At 33.2% G+C, this 17300-nt stretch overlaps 1 protein-coding gene across 4 annotated transcripts in view; it reads left to right on the plus strand.

Annotated features, from left to right (window-relative positions):
• Window positions 1-17300, plus strand: part of LOC128222474 (uncharacterized) — a 43995-nt gene that overhangs the window by 812 nt on the left and 25883 nt on the right. The window lies entirely within an intron of this gene.

Consider the following 17300-nt stretch of genomic DNA (forward strand, 5'->3'; position numbering starts at 1 on the left):
TAGTATCGGATTTAATCTCGGACTTCGTATTTATTTCAAACTACCTAGTATCATGTTTATACAGACTGATAGTTTATTTAATACTGATATACTTATTCGTTCTAGTGTATTTTAATGACAATATAGTTACTTAATCGCTGAAGGGAGAAAACAGGTCATAACAAAGAATAATAGATCGTAACAATATGATACCTAGTCGTTTTAACTACCTACTTAGTTGTTATAAGGATAAACTGTGTCTTTTTTGCAAATTAGGTAATCGTATTGACAAGATACTCAATGTTTTCATTTTTAATAATATGTCTATATAAAGAAACCCCAAGTCAGTAAATATAATGTTTAAGCCATATACCAGGTCATGTTTATCGACATTCAAAGTTTATTTAACAATATGCATGCAAATATGTGAGTGAACAAGTATGCTATCCGAAACTAATGTAACATCTTAATACAAGAAGTGTTGAAAACAAGAACACTGCAGGACCCTGTGAATGGAAAGCAATAATGCTAAAAAATGTTGATTGTGAATTCAAAGGTCTGCCTTTGCTCATTTGTTACATTTTGAATGTTGAATCACTTGCAAGCATATTACTCTGACCTTGTAAATCACATGAAAACATATAAAGAAAACAAATGCGGGATTGTAAAACAAAAATGTCATGACATACACATCATTACACACAATATTGACGTATCTCGTAAGCCGGTCAGTAAAGCATCAACAATTCGTCAACACAGGTGTTATGTCCCTTTATACATTTGTTTTTTTTAAATTTATATATTACTGAAACGCTCTGATACAGAACACATAGGACATTCCATTGTACTATTTTGTGTTGTGTGTATATTGACATAGATTAAAGATGTAAAATAGTTTGCGCTTAATACTAAATGTGAAAAACTACAGAAACAAGCTCAGTAGCCAAAAGTTCAAACATAGACCCGGTTTAATGGCACTGGGTAAACGCCATTAATGTTAGTACCACCCGAATAAGGAATCAATTTACAAAGAATGGGGCACAAAAAGTGGTTATTGTTGTTTGTTTTTTGTTATGTACGTACAAAATACAGTTGCAGATGCAATTTCATTTATTTTGTGTAAGTAAAAACTAACAATCTTTTCTTACTGGTCTACATACTATATTAACATATGCCTAAAAACTGGACCATCAACTGTTTATATCTAACGCTTCGCATGATTAATATATTTATATCGGTTGACTGTTGACTTAGTGAAATAAATGTCTTGGGAAACTTGAGTACTACTACCGTTTCATTAGTCGAACTATTATATTGACCTCTGATATATGTATTGTTCAATTGGAGTCATTAACACTTAGGTGGGCATGTATTGTCAGGGTTTTTTCAAAATTCATACTATAGTTTTGGAACTTTCAACAGTTTTTTGCAGTCGATATATAAAATATTCTGTGATAGGCGTTCTCTCCGGCGATATTTCCTTCGTCAAATAATATTGGTTCAAAACCTAAGCATGAAATTGAGAATTCAAAATCAATTTTAAATATCAATATGAAAAGATGCAGACACTGATTCATAAATACACTCCTTATATCTGACTTGTATACATTTATTTCTCTCTGCTTTAAATTGTAGCGTTGTAAGATGATACTGTTAGAATAAATATTGATTGAGATACTATTCAATGCAGATCAAAAGAAGTCGTCCAATATCTTAATTTTGTCGATATTATTGCGTGACAAGATTCGTAATCTCCTTAGTGCATGTATTAAATGTATGGATCATATGACTGAACTTATCCCTTGCCATTATATCGCATATTCAATTCCGCATAAAATGTGACACTAAATAATATGCCATTAATGACAGCGATAAACAATGCGAATCAAATTCGAGTTTGTCTTTTAGGTTTGCAGCCACTTCCCTTGAATTTACCTGGTTAAATGTTATTCTTCTTTACGCGGAAGTTTGTTCTTGAGATAGTTAGCATTGTAATGTGTATTTTAATCTGATGACCATATCTTAAGCGATGTTTTTTGCAAGCGCTTTTATAGGTTCAAATACATTAACATTAAGAAAAAGTTTAAATACATCATTATCATATCGTCTCGAGAGATTTTATGGCCTTCTTTAGCACAGAATACATTTGTTTTACGCACAAAGCAAAAAATCACGACACAGTGTAGAACTTTGATCTTCATTCAATATACTCATGCTATCGTTTACTAAGTGGTGCCCGGCTACAAATGGATATGGCGTGATTTAGAAACAACTATATCAGACGTGATTCAAGTTTCAGTGTGGAATATATTATACTTCATCGCGAAATATAATCTATACTTTCTGAAACAAATAATAGTCATTGATATATAAATGAACAGCCGATAAATTAAAAGACATAGCTCGTCAATACACAAATGTTAACCAGATCTTAACAGGGAACTGGACATTTTTAAAATGCATTGGCTTCAAGAAATCTGATGATATCATACCCTATGTGCTTTCGGATACATTACTTTGACAAAAAAAAATGTTTGGTGCCTGTTTAGCGTTGATAAGTGTGCCTGTAAATATGATCTCTATGTCTTGGGCTATTATGAGTCACTCGGGCCAATTATCACTAAACGTCCCGGCTACGCCGTGTATTAGTCTCTAATTGTGTTAGTGTACTTATTGTCAATGAATACATTTCATGATGTCAATTATTGTAATTACGTCTCTCGTATTAAGAGCATGTTCTTCGTTATGTGTATACTTGTCTGCTATTGTTTTGTTATCTGTAACTTTCAGCCTTTTTGATATTTACTGTTACATTTGTCTCCTACGTTTCCTTTCATTATAAAATAACTCTTCGCATAGTACAAATTGTGATAATTATGATTCCATTCCATTCAAATGTTAAATCTATACTCATTTTACATCAATTAGAATAAATACGTATATAAAAAACTACAGAAACAAGATCAGTAGCCAAACGTTTAAACATGAGCCCGGTTTAATGGCACTGGGTAAACGCCAAAGACATAGAACATAAACCAGATTACAAATGCTTGTAAATATCTGTCGTCTTACCCATGATTTAACAGTTCGTGTTTCCTTTGTTCGCATTTAAAGGTTGATATATTGAGACGTGTAAACCTGATTATATCGTTTGGTAATTATATGAATGTGGAATATTGACTTTGTACTTGGTTTCAGTATAATTGCGTCCTACTTGTAACAATGCTATCACAGGAGATATATTTCATCGTCGGCCGTTTAAACTTACATTGTAATGAATACACCTTTTAGGCTTTACGTTATTGACTTTAGAAAGGAATAAATATTAAAATGTTGGCCCTTGCATGCAATATATTTTTTTCCATACTGTACTGAGTCCATCCATAAGGATTCATCTCGTCTATTGAAAAACATAACTCTTGACATTCAATTTGTAGACAGTATAAGTGATTGTTAAATCATAGCTCAAATCAGTAATACGTACCAATTGGACAAGAATGACGGAATATTACCAACGGCATACGTCTTTTAATTTATCGGCAGTTCATTTATATATCAATGGATGTTATTTGATTCAAAAAGTATAGATTATATTTTTTAATGAAGTGTTTGTCGGCTAAAACAAACAAAGTATAAACTCACTTGAAATCACGTCAGATATTAATAGTTGTTTTTAAATCACGCCATATCCATTTGTAGCAGGCACCACTTAATAAATGACAGCATTAGTATATTGAATGAGGATCAAAGTTCTACACAATGTCGTTATAATTTGCTCTGTGCGTAAAACATACATCTTCTGTGCATGTAGTACTGCCCATGTTAATGCTGTGCATGTGTGGCGAAGTTCATGTTTACCTTTATCATTTTGCCCCAAATTTGCCACAATGGAATTGAGAAATACAAAGATATCAACTTGATTTAAGCTTTTATATATGCTTCAGTGTCACAAAGTAACCAGAAATTTATATAAATATATCAAATATTGTGTGAATGTTCATAAATAAATCCTTTTGGATAGTTGGTAAATGTTTTTCATTAAATATTGAAGCTTAATGCTACTTAACATAGAATCAATTTATCATGGTCGAATGATTTGTATTCGATAAAGATTGTTTAGATTTTAGTTTATTATACTCTGGTTAAATAAAACAAACGTATTATGATCAGTTTCAAAGTACATATTATAATTGATAACAACTTTTCAAAATTCCTTAAATGAGTTAAATCCAAACAAAACGTTCATTTTTAAAAGCTATGTTTGTATAATGAATAGTTGCGTCGGTCCGGAAATATCCGTCACTTATGATTCTAATTTTACATTTATCTGATGCATTTGTTTAAATGGTGAATTATTATTGATGATGAGGTTCATGCACATATATGACTGATGTGGTACATGTACTGTAACAGTTAATGGCTGATGAGGTAAATGTACAGTTATTGACTGATGAGGTTCATGCACATATATGACTGATGTGGTACATGTACTGTAACAGTTAATGACTGATGAGGTACATGTACAGTTATTGACTGATAAGTTGCATGTACACATATTGACTGATGAGGTTCATGCAATATATTGACTGATATGGTACATGAACTGTAACAGTTAATGGCTGATGAGGTAAATGTACAGGTACTGACTGATGAAGTTCATGCACAAATATTGACTGATATGGTACATGTACAGTTAATGACTGATGAGGTTCATACACAGATATTGACTGATGAGGTGCATGTGCAGTCATTGACTGATGAGGAGCATGTACAGTTATTGACTGACAAGGTTCATTTTAATACAGTTATTGACTGATGAGGTGCATGTACAGTTATTGTCTGATGAGGTTCATGTACAGTTATTGACTGATGAATGAGGTTCTTAATAGTTAGTGGGTTTCATATACATTATTTACTGATAAACTTTGTATACATTTATTGACTGATTAGGTACATATACGGTTATTGACTTATTTGGTTCTTGCACATATATTGAATGAGGAGGGTCATGGTCAGTTATTGACTGATGAGGTACATGTGAAGATATTTACTGATGAGGTTCATGTACAGTTATTGACTGATGAGGTGCATGTACAGTTATTGACTGATGAGGTGCATGTACAGTTATTGACTGATGAGGTGCATGTACAGTTAATGACTGATGAGGTTATATACAGCTATTGACTGATGAGATATATGTCAGTTATTGACTGGTGAGGTTCATGCACATTTATTGACTGACATGGCCTATAAGACATTATTTTGCGCAAAAATGTATGCTATATTTGACGTTATCAACGTTGAGGTCATTTGATGTTGACCTCATTTTCTGTTCATTATATACATACAACCTGATGAAGGCCGAATGGCCGAAACGTTGTTTCATAAATAAATAATTTGTGTTGAAGTTGGACTTCTTTAATTATCACCATAATATAAATGTCACATTGAACATCATGGTGATACTACGCTTTCTTTATTCGAGTTAGTTCCCGACACTGCCGGAACACTGGTTTGTAATCGTTTTCAGGGCCATGTTTGTGCCAGTCTACTTTTTATTTAGTGAGTTTTCCAAAGTTTATGACCTAGCTCATTCGTCTTGAACGAAACTCGGATATTTTATATACAAGGCAATAGATCTGCGAGCTAAGCTAGCTGCATAAATGGCTGCCTTCAAACCAATGGATACGGCATTCATCCACTCTTTAAAATATAGATGCTTAATCCCGAATATAATCGTTATGGGACAGACCAGTATTCCGTGCCACACTTGGCATTGACTGTACACTTCTGTAACCGGTTACGTCCACCTGGGGAGTATAAGTACGGCCGAGGTGATGCTGAACCGACGATCCTTGGAGCGCTAGACAGTATGTCAACCAATGGAACTAGCAGTGCACACAGTCGAAGGGTTCATGATTGTAAACTTAATCAGAATAGGAATCTTCACTATCGACCATATACACCATATGATTCTGAATTCATCAATTATATTTGCTTTAGGGTAGCGCAGGTTCTGAACGGCTTTCGAATACCAACTGTGAAGACGTACAGGTGGGGGTGGGTCCCGCTGCTAGTCGGTTACTACACGACGTCGAGTATATGTCCGTCTCTTTCTCCAAGTCTGTGTTTAAATTATGCATATCAGTAAGATATCTCTCCAAAATATGTGTTTTAAATATAACATTGTCAAACCACTGTTTAGAAACAATGCAGGATGTTCTTTCGATGCATGCACATGTTTTATTTGCTGGTGTTTATTCTCTTCAATTATAATATTTTAATACATGTAGAATGAATGGAAACAGATATAGTAAGAAAGCAGAGTGGCAAACCATTAATTAATTCGGCGTAATTACTTGTGTCGGGATGGCTGAACACGAACAATTACGCGTGGCAAGGCGAGGACAAGGCTGTCGAGGCCATTCAAGTTGAGGAGATAATTGAACAGACACTTAAATGAGTTAATAAAGATGGCTATATTTGGGATCGTTGCAGACAATATCAAATGTATAATAGTATAAGGAGTGTATCCCTTCTAGGCCCACCTGTAAAAAAACAGCACTGTTAATCGATTAGATCTCTTAAAAACAATCTGTTACATGATTATTTTAATATTTCTACCTTTTATACGCTTCTCTCTCTATTTTTGTCTCTATTTCATTCGGTTTAAGTTTTATTATAGGTTGTCTTTAAGGATATATCATTTCCTAACATGATCTTAATTCATCTTCTGTTGAAGCTCTAGTTATATATAATAGGCCATTTCAACGTGCATTTTTGTTTTGGAACAGCTTAAATTTCTACGCAATCTTTTAAATCATCAACCTCAACTTTGTTTCCAAGTTCATGTCAACCATGCACTCCTGGATTGTTATAACAAAAGAGCAAATCAACCACATGGGAGCTATTATCTGAAATTCCAATGTTATGGAATTTTGACCAATATTTGTTTGCAGAACATCTGTGATACAAACTCTTACACAATATTTATTAATTACAGGAAAAGTAAGTTTGAGCATGCGTTTCATAAACCGGACCCACATAACACTTAAAATTGGAATGTGATGCGTCAACATGAAACTAATACGGAAGTTTAATTGTCATTAAAGAATTCAATTTCACTACCTTGTGGTACAAGTATGCAATCGTTGTTAAAACAATATATGTATTACCAACAAGCAATATCAGTATAACAGGGCATATTAAGTGGCTGTGCTAAACGTAATGAAGACTTGTTTTTGAATTTAAAGATGATACGAGTCATGTGTTTGACAAATGAATACCCTCCAATACAATGCTATCTTAAGTGTATTCATGTCTTACTGTCAATGTTCACTAAATTCAGTGTTATCTTTGACATGTGTGAAATGTGATTTCTTACTTGGTATTTTTTGTGAATAAGTAACAAAAGGTTTAATTGGAAAACGAACCACTTGTATGTAAGCTTTACATGTATGCCTAGAATGCAATGTTACAGCAAAATAACTTGGCTTTAAATACTTTTTAAAGACGTAATATGTCGATTAATTGATAAAGCATTCATGGGATATTAACGTTAATACATACAAAGTATTTTAAAACAGCCTCTATGATCAACCAATACGAGGGGTGATATCATCAAACTATTTTTCTTATGTAATAAGTTGATGTTATCTTAAGGAGGTATTTGTATCAGATCTGTCGTTATTTAAATAAGATAAGACTAATATATATCCATGACAAAATCAAGTTTTACGAAAACCCTATCAGACTTCAAATGATGTCATTGCAGTTCAAATGATTAAAGGCTTTAAATTCCACTCTTTATATTGGTCAATGTATTTTTTTGTTTTAAATTAACGAATGGCGACAAAATGTACTTGCTGCAAAAAGCCTCTTAAACTCTTATTTTTTAGCATTGGGTCTGATTACAAAAAAATAAAGTTTTACTTATCACTAGCTTTAAAAACTACAAAATGGCAAAGAGGCGAAATGAGTTATTATCGTTCCGTGATATGACAAGCTATGTCTTAAAACTGCAAGCAGGAACACATTCACTACATAGTTTTGGAACTTCACAAAACATTATTTAGTTCTCAAAATGGAAGAAAGTAAAATTGAATTTGAAAAAGATAAATGCAATTGCAGCCAAGGAACACATTTTATACAATAGAACTGCTAAAAGCCGAGAAGTCGAACATTGGCCCAACGGACACTGACAAAACAACATATACAAACTTGAAAAACACACTACCATACAATACATTTATTTAAAACAAATAAAACAAATTGAGGTTACCATTTTAGAACGATCAGATAAACAGGGGCTGGTCGGGGTTCAAAACAGTATACGAGCACTGAACCTTTTACATTTGTAAAGATTGTCATTAAATCAATACTTGAAACATTTTGGACAAACATCTGTCAAAGTGTTGAATTTTGGACAAACATCTGTCAAAGTGTTGGATTTTGGACAAACATCTGTCAACGTGTTAGATTTTGATTGTACATCTGATATTTGAAATGAACGCACAAACGTTGAAATCAATTGGTTGTGTTGATAGGAATGAGCCGTATGTTCACCTGCAAACTACCAAGGGTGTGTAATAGATAATAAACGCACATACGTGGAAATTAATAGGTTGTGTTGATAGAAATGTGACGTATGTTTCCCTGCAAACTACCAAGGCTGTGTAATAGATAGTGAACCCACAAACGTTGAAATCAATAGGTTGTGTTGATATGAATAGGGTGGATGTTCCCCTGCAAACTACCAATGGTGTGTAATAGATAATGAACGCACACACGTTGAAATCAATAGGTTGTGTTGATAGGAATAAGACGCATGTTACCCTGCAAACTATCTAAGGAGTGTTATAGATAATGAACGTACAAACGTGGTAATCAATGGGTTGTGTTGATAGGAACAGGAAAAATGTTCCCCTGCAACCTACCAAGGGTGGTTAATAGTCTAATAGATATTGTCGAGACAAGACGGCAAGCGACAATGACGGGTGATAACTTTCTGTAGGGATTGGCTTGATTTCACTAAATGCATAACATAGAGTGCATAACATAGAGTGAGTCATTATTCAACATTCTAACTTGTTCTGATTGTATCTGATCTAAACTGGTATAGCACGTTTTGAAAAACCTCTGATGCGCAAATATACACACCAACAATTTCTCATATCGATGCACACATATACTTGTATGCGCAAATATACACACCAACACTTTTTCATATCGATACACACATATACTTGTATGCGCAAATATACACACCTACAATTTTTCATATCGATACACACATATACTTGTTTGCACAAATATACACACCAACAATTGTTCATATCGATACACACATATACTTGTATGCGCAAATATACACACCAACAATTTTTCATATCGATACACACATATATTGTATGCGCAAATATACACACCTACAATTTTTCATATCGATACACACATATACTTGTATGCGCAAATATACACACCTACAACTTTTCATATCGATACACACATATACTTTGAACGCGCAAATATACACACACTTACAGCGTTGCATAACGATTCACATTTATACTTTTTTCGAGCAAATACTAATATACACACGTACAGCGTTGCTTATCGATACACACGAATACTTTTACACGCGCTAATATATACACTTTTACAACGTTGCATATCGATATACACAGATATTATTTTACGCGCAAATATACACACACCTATAGCGTTTATATCGATATACACAGATCCTTTTTAACGCTCAAACATACACACACCTACGGCGTTGCTCAAACATACACACATCGACAGCGTTGCATATCGATACACACGAATACGTTTTACGCCTAAATATACACACACCTACATCATTTCTTATCGATATACACAGATACCTTTTACGCCCAAATATACACCCACCTACAGCATTTCATATCGATACACACAAATACTTTTTACGCCCAAATATACACACACTTACAGCCTTTCATATCGATATACACAGATCCTTTTTTTAGGCTCAAATATACACACACCTTCAGCGTTTCATATCGATCCACACATATACTTTTTACGCGCAAATTTACACACACTAACAACGTTGCATATCCATACACACATATACTTTTTTACGTTCAAGCATACACATACCTACAACGTTGCATTTCGATACACACATATACTTTTTACGCGCAAATTTATACACACCTGCAACTTTGCACTTTGATGTACAAACAAATCTCACTCAAATATACACACATCTATGACGTTACATATTGGTAAACACATACCGTACTTGTGCAAGCATATAAAGACCGATCTAAAACGTTGCATGTTTCTGCACATACATACTCTTCGTATCATCATTCACACACCTTCAACATTATATATTTGTGCACACACTATCTGTTCGTGCAATCATTCACACACGTACACCGTTGCATACTGACCTTGCATACTGATGCACTAACACCATACTCACCTAAAATTAGACACACCGTCAAATTGACATATACAAGCTCACACTCTCACTCGCAGAAAAATACACACAACTACAAATGTGCTTATTCCTTAATACACCCAATTTATCAAAACATACACACGCCTATAACGTCGTCTTAATTGTATTATTAGTCTTCTTTGTGCTACAGTACGTTTATGTGGCGATTGTAACGAAACACTGACTATATGAGTTTATGCTTTAGTACCTTTATGTTGCGACTGAAACAAAACACTGACAATATGAGCTTATGTACAGTACGTTTATGTGGCGACTGTGACGAAACACTGATTATATAATCTTATGCTACAGTACGTTTATGTGGCGACAGTGACGAAACACTGACTAAATGAGCTTATGCTACAGTACGTTTATGTGGCGACTATGACAAAACACTGACTATATGAGCTTATGCTACAGTACGTTTATGTGGCGACTGTGACGAAACACTGACTGTATGAGCTTATGCTACAGTACGTTTATGTGGCGACTGTGACGAAACACTGACTGTATGAGCTTATGCTACAGTACGTTTATGTGGCGACTGTGACGAAACACTGACTTCATAAGCTTATGCTACAGTACGTTTATGTGGCGACTGTGACGAAACACTGACTATATGAGCTTATGCTTTAGTACGTTTAAGTGGCGACTGTGACGAAACACTGACTATGCAACATTACGTTTGAGTTGTGACTGTGACTTAACAACGACTAGCTGGGCCTATGCTGCAGTACGTTAATTGGGCCACTGTGACGAAACACTGACTATATGAGCTTATGCTTCAGTACATTTCAGTGGAGACTGTGACGAAACACTGACTATATGAGCTTATACTTCAGTACGTTTAAGTGGCGACTGTGACAAAACAATGACTATGCAACAGTACGTTTGAGTGGCTACTGTGACTTAAAAACGACTAGCTGGACCTATGCTGCAGAACGTTTATGGGGCGACTGTTACGGGACTAGATATTATGCCTAAACACATCATGACCATATTTGGTGATGATTGGACAAAGAGTATAAATGTGTTCAGTAAAAGGGGCCAATTAAGGTGGTTTTTTTTAATAAGTTTAGCTACTCGCTCACATATATACCATTTTTACAACTTTTTTTATATATTTGTTCAAATGAGCAAATTTTAGCGTAAATATCTGTAAACCAATGATATAAGATTGCCGACAAAAAAAAGATCGTAGATTATTCATATTTCTGTTATAATGTTTTGTGGCTTAAACCGTTTATTAACAGTTTATTAACGGTTAAAGAAAAAAAGGTAAAAAACACCATTTGTTGACCTTAAATGTATACATCTGCGATCTTTTTTTTGTCAGCAGTCTTATACAACTGGTTTCTATGGATTTTCACAAAAAATGGCTCGTTCTATCACAAAAAGAAATATAATAGTTATTAAAAAGTTTAATCTGTGAGAGTGCAACTTTAAAGGGCCATACCTCTTGGAAGACGACAGCGATATGATAAATAATCGATATTTATTGAAAAATTCCCATACACGCTCTGACTATATTTGAATGTAATTGGATGAAGGCTTCAAAAGTACATGATCGGAAAAGAAAACTTTTAGGTATTTCTATAATTAAAAAATACACTTGAGTAACCACGTCAGTATGGCTGTTTAACGACCTTGTCCGATATATTATACAAATACACATTTTGACTGAATTTGGGGATGACTTGAACAAAACTTAAAAGTTATTGATTGAACAAGAGCGATTTGATGTAATTTCTATAGTTTAAAGGTTAAAACTTGCCAGTGACCCCTGAGATATGGCTGGTTATCGACATTGTTCGAGATATCATGCCTATACTCATTATGATGAAATTGGTTGGTGATTGAAAAAAAGGTTTTTAAGATGATTGAGCGGACACTACCAATTATATGTTATTTCTTTAAGCATAGGGCGATAACTCTCAAGTGACTACGCGATGTGACTGGTTTTTAGATATGTTGTCAAAACGAATTCTGGATAATTGGGTGGTAATTGGACCAAAGGCTTATTGAATTAATGAGCAGACAACGAAGACCGCCGGTCCGTAAGAATTTGATTTAATTGGCAAACCAACACCTTTTTTTGCAACGTTTGTACCTGCAACACTAAATAGTAATCAACTGCATTGACATTCTCTTTCTATAGTTTTGTTCATAAAAACAAATATTGTTGAAGTTTATATTTATTATGCAATATGAGCTTCCCCAATATAAACCAGATTTAAGGTGCTACGTCGAAAAAAATATTGACATGTTTGTTAATGTAGGTGGAGAAAGATCAATCGATAGAAGATTGTTTAAATGTCTCGTTGATAAATCTGCGGTATGGAATAATCTTAAAGATATGTAACTGATAACTCTGAAATATTAATATTGTCTCATGAATCTAAAGTAAAAATGGTCTAAAACTTTCTAGCAAAACAAAATATTAATAAACGCCAACTAGACCAACGTATAATAGGTGCGCCAGTAATAATAGCAAATTATAAAACTGTTTTTGCTTGTAAAATATGTTTAGTTTTATGTTTAAAACTCTAAAAAAACGCTTTTGTATATCAATTACATATGTCGGTGATGTAAAATGACAAAATCAATTTGCTATTTCAACTAAAAATTCAGTCATGTATGAATCGACTACATTATTTTCGTAAGTATGCAGCGCCTACATTGAAATATATTTACCTTGACTTCCACACCTGAAATGAACTGCCTTTCGGTATAGTAAAATATAAATTCTAAAAAGTGTTAATTTATGATATATAATGTTGACATAAGTGTTTCAATTTTACGTTTAAAGGTAATTTCAAGTGGTTGATCTTTTCCCGCGTTATTGTGGCATCATTTGATAAAATGTTTCCTGTTACAATCGGGTCATTCAATTTACAGAATGTGTAAAAAAAGGATTACTGAAAGGTTTCTTAAATTCGGAATCCACACACATTGACCAGCCCAATTGCGTTCTGACCCCAATTATGACATCAACTCCGTAATTCATTCCTTAAATGAACGCCGGCCTTCTGCATTAGTTCGACCTTACGGAATATGCAATAATTCCAAGTATTTAAATTGTTAATAAACATGCATTAAGATTATAATTGTAAACAAAATGGTTTTACGGATAATTCCTTCCTAATGGAAAGTTGCCGATGATGTATGTAATAATCGAATATATGCTATATAAATGTTTTATAAGTATAATATCGTAATTAGTTTAATCTATTTTTCATTAGAATTTGAAAATATAAATATTGAACCAATTGTTCTATGTAAGACAATGTTATCATTTTCTTCTACGTAACTCATAACCAGGTGACTATTTCTACCATCATAAAACCCTACCCTCCCTTTAACAATCTGAGTTATTACTTTATTTGGAAAAATAGAAATTGTTTAACTCGTATTTATAATATAAATATGTATATTTCATACAACGACTTAGTATAATATTAAAAGTTTTTAGTTGAAACTAATTATATGATAGGCAAACATTGAACTTAATATATATAAACGATAACTTTTATTGAGCATTTTATTGACCAAAAGTATACAAAAACTATCAGACTATTGTTGAAGTTTATATTATTATGCAATATTAGTTTCACCAATATAAACCAGATTTAAGGTGCTACGTTGAAATGAATATTGGCATGCTTGTTAATGTGGGTGAAGACGGATCAATCGAATAAAGAATGTTGTAATGTATCGTTGATTAATATGCGGTATGGAATCATTTTAAAGATATGTAGGTGCTTACTCTGAAATATCGTTTAATAAGTGTAACACGCAGTTCGAAATTGTTGTTTGTTTAACGCTTTACGTCGACTCATGAATCTTATGTTCCGTTATTCGGCGCTTACATTGAAGTATAAACGCAGGCCTTCTGCATTATTATATTCTGAAACCAAATACAGTTTAAAATTACGCTGAATAATTACAAAGACCTGTATTTCCAAGATCTAAACGATATACCACTGACATTGAAAAGGTGTATAGTAAGATCAATACGTGTATGAATAGATCGCAATCTGCTGGTAAAGCTCTATTCTTGTTTGCTTGATTTAGTATTGGCAGCTTTAGAGAAGCTCTTCGTTGAGTTCATTTACACCCAATAGCTGAAACCAAATCGCAATGATTACCTGATCCTGATTTCCTAAAACTAAATTAGTTAGAATACATACATACTTTGATCAGTCATTTGTTTATCAAAGGACAAATGTAATTCAAAAATTTGCATTGGTTTTCATTTTTACCTTTTAAAACTAATGAACTTTATACCCTACGAAAGAGGATGGATTTATACACATTATACGTATTCCCAGACAATCGAGGACATATTTTAAAGTTTAATATCGACAGACTGTCAGGATACTGAAAGGTGAGCACTTTCGTTTATACATTTAAATTAAGTTGACAACTGCTGCCGAGAAGAGACGAGTAGAAAGGAAACTTTAAAAAACAACAACACACCTTTAACATTCGCCCTGGTCAATTTTTGTCCAATTTATATTTTGAATTAAAACATAATAAAAGGCATTATTATGATAAAACAATAATGTTTCAATACAGGATATCCGAATGATATCTGAAATTCTAAATACGTTATGCAACCTATGCTTTACATTTCTTTAAATAATCAAATTTAATAAACAATTTACAATTCAACCGTTTAAAGTTTAATTTAATTCATTATTAGTTCCCTACCGGTTTTACCGGAGGGGACTTAAGGTTTACCCTCCGTCCGTCCGTCAGTCCACGAAAAATCTCGGTCCTGCGATAACCCAAAAGGTATCAAATCTAGGTTAATAAAATTTAGTATGTGGAAAAAGGGCAATATGGGGTTTATGCACGTTAGTTTATTTTTTCGTCATGCAAAGTAACGCGGGGTATTGGCCCTAGATTTATAAAAAATAAAGCCAATGTGTACCTGTCATAACTCAAAAAGTATCAAAGCTAGATTCATGAATCTCAGTATTAGGATGGAGGGTACAATGGATATTATGCACATTAGTTTGATTTATTTCGTCAGGCACAGTTATGCAGAGTTAAGACCCTTGACTTATAAAAAATGTAGCGGTTGACTGAAACAAATCTCGGTCCTGGGATAGCTAAAAACAGTAGCCATACTAGGTTGCCCTTGACATTAAAAATATAGACGATTTGGTCCTGTGATATCTCAAAAAGTATCAAAGATAGGGTAATGAAACTTAGTATGTGGAAAGTGGTCAATACAGAAATTATGCACGTTAGTTTATTTCTTTTTTTTTGTTTACGTCAGAGAAAGTTATGCAGAGTTGTGTCCCTTGACTAATAGTTTAATGAATTGCTTCTGGGCTTAGCCATGTGCCACCAATTATGTACAAACAGTCAATAAAAAATGCACTGATTACACCAATTAGGATGCGTCTTTAGAGGAAGATAATCATTTTCTCACAGTTTCACAAGCTTATTCTACTTGCATCACATGAAACAAATGTGGATTTTAATGTCATCAACATGAATAATACAAAATGTTGTAAATAAGCATGGAAATTAACAATGATATATATTTACCAGGCTTTATGGTTAGAATTGTAGACTAAGTAGGTACAAATTTAAAAAGTTTGAGTACATAAACATATATAACTATTCATAATGACAGTGGATGTAATCATTAATGAAATATCAAGTAATTATAGTTAAGGGTTGGCAGGTGGAGTTTTAAAAGCTTGACATAGAATTTTGACAAAATTGCTAAAGTTATTTAGTTTGAAAGGATCATTTTCACACGTAAAATATTTGAAAGAAAATATATTAGTATTATGCATGTTTACATAATGTAAGTATCTTTTCCTATTATTAACAAAATATGAGCCGAATAAAAGAAAGCGGAATTCATCACCAATTTCATTTAGAGTACATCACTGACATTTTCTAGCGTTTCTGTCTATACCAAGCAATCTTCCTTTTTCAATTGGTAAATGATTATTACAAAGTCTAAAATTTATTAGAGACTGGACAAGATTAAGATAACATTTTTCAAGTTCCAATTCAGTTTTATAAATTATGTAATTGGTACATTTGGAAGAATAAAATAACATCACTATTCCAGTTCTGTTTGAACTGGTCTTTTAAACAAGTTTCGACTAGATTCACACAGATTGCTATTAAGTAGTATAATATTGGTTCTGCCATATATAGCTCAAACCACATTCATCAAGAAGAGCATTGACATTACTAAACAATCCATAATTATGTTCAAGAGCTGAAAAATATTTTAAAAGAAACTTATACAAAATAGATAACATATTGTATTGGTTGTAGGCCAATTTATACAAAAATCCTACTATGCATTTTTTTTATCATTATACTTAAAGGGTAACGACCAAGATTACCATACAACATTATATAAGTGTGCTTTTTTAACATTCAGAATATGCATCATAAAATCAGTGTGCACCTTTTCTATCAAATAAAGATGGCGGTAGCCCTCAATTTCACAAGCATATAGTAAAATAGGAGTAACAGTATTGTCAAATAACTTAATTGGGCAATCAAATGGTAGATATAGATTTCTAATAATCATATTAAGTCAAAACTGAACTTAAGTGGCATTGCGGAAGGCAATTTGTGTACGGGCCTGCTTAAACCACAACCCGCAAACTTAAACATCTCCAAATTGCCGTCTTATTTAAAGAAATTGACTTATCCTAGAGATAAACTAGTTATTCATTATATCTCAATCACGCAATGCATCAATCGGTTTGAAAGGCTTTGTTGTTTAATGTGTTTTTTTTTCCTCTTGCACACCGGACAACCATTTCTAGTTTAATGAGCA

The sequence above is a fragment of the Mya arenaria genome, chromosome 16 (assembly GCF_026914265.1).
Source record: "Mya arenaria isolate MELC-2E11 chromosome 16, ASM2691426v1".
Classification (NCBI taxonomy): Eukaryota; Metazoa; Mollusca; class Bivalvia; order Myida; family Myidae; genus Mya; species Mya arenaria.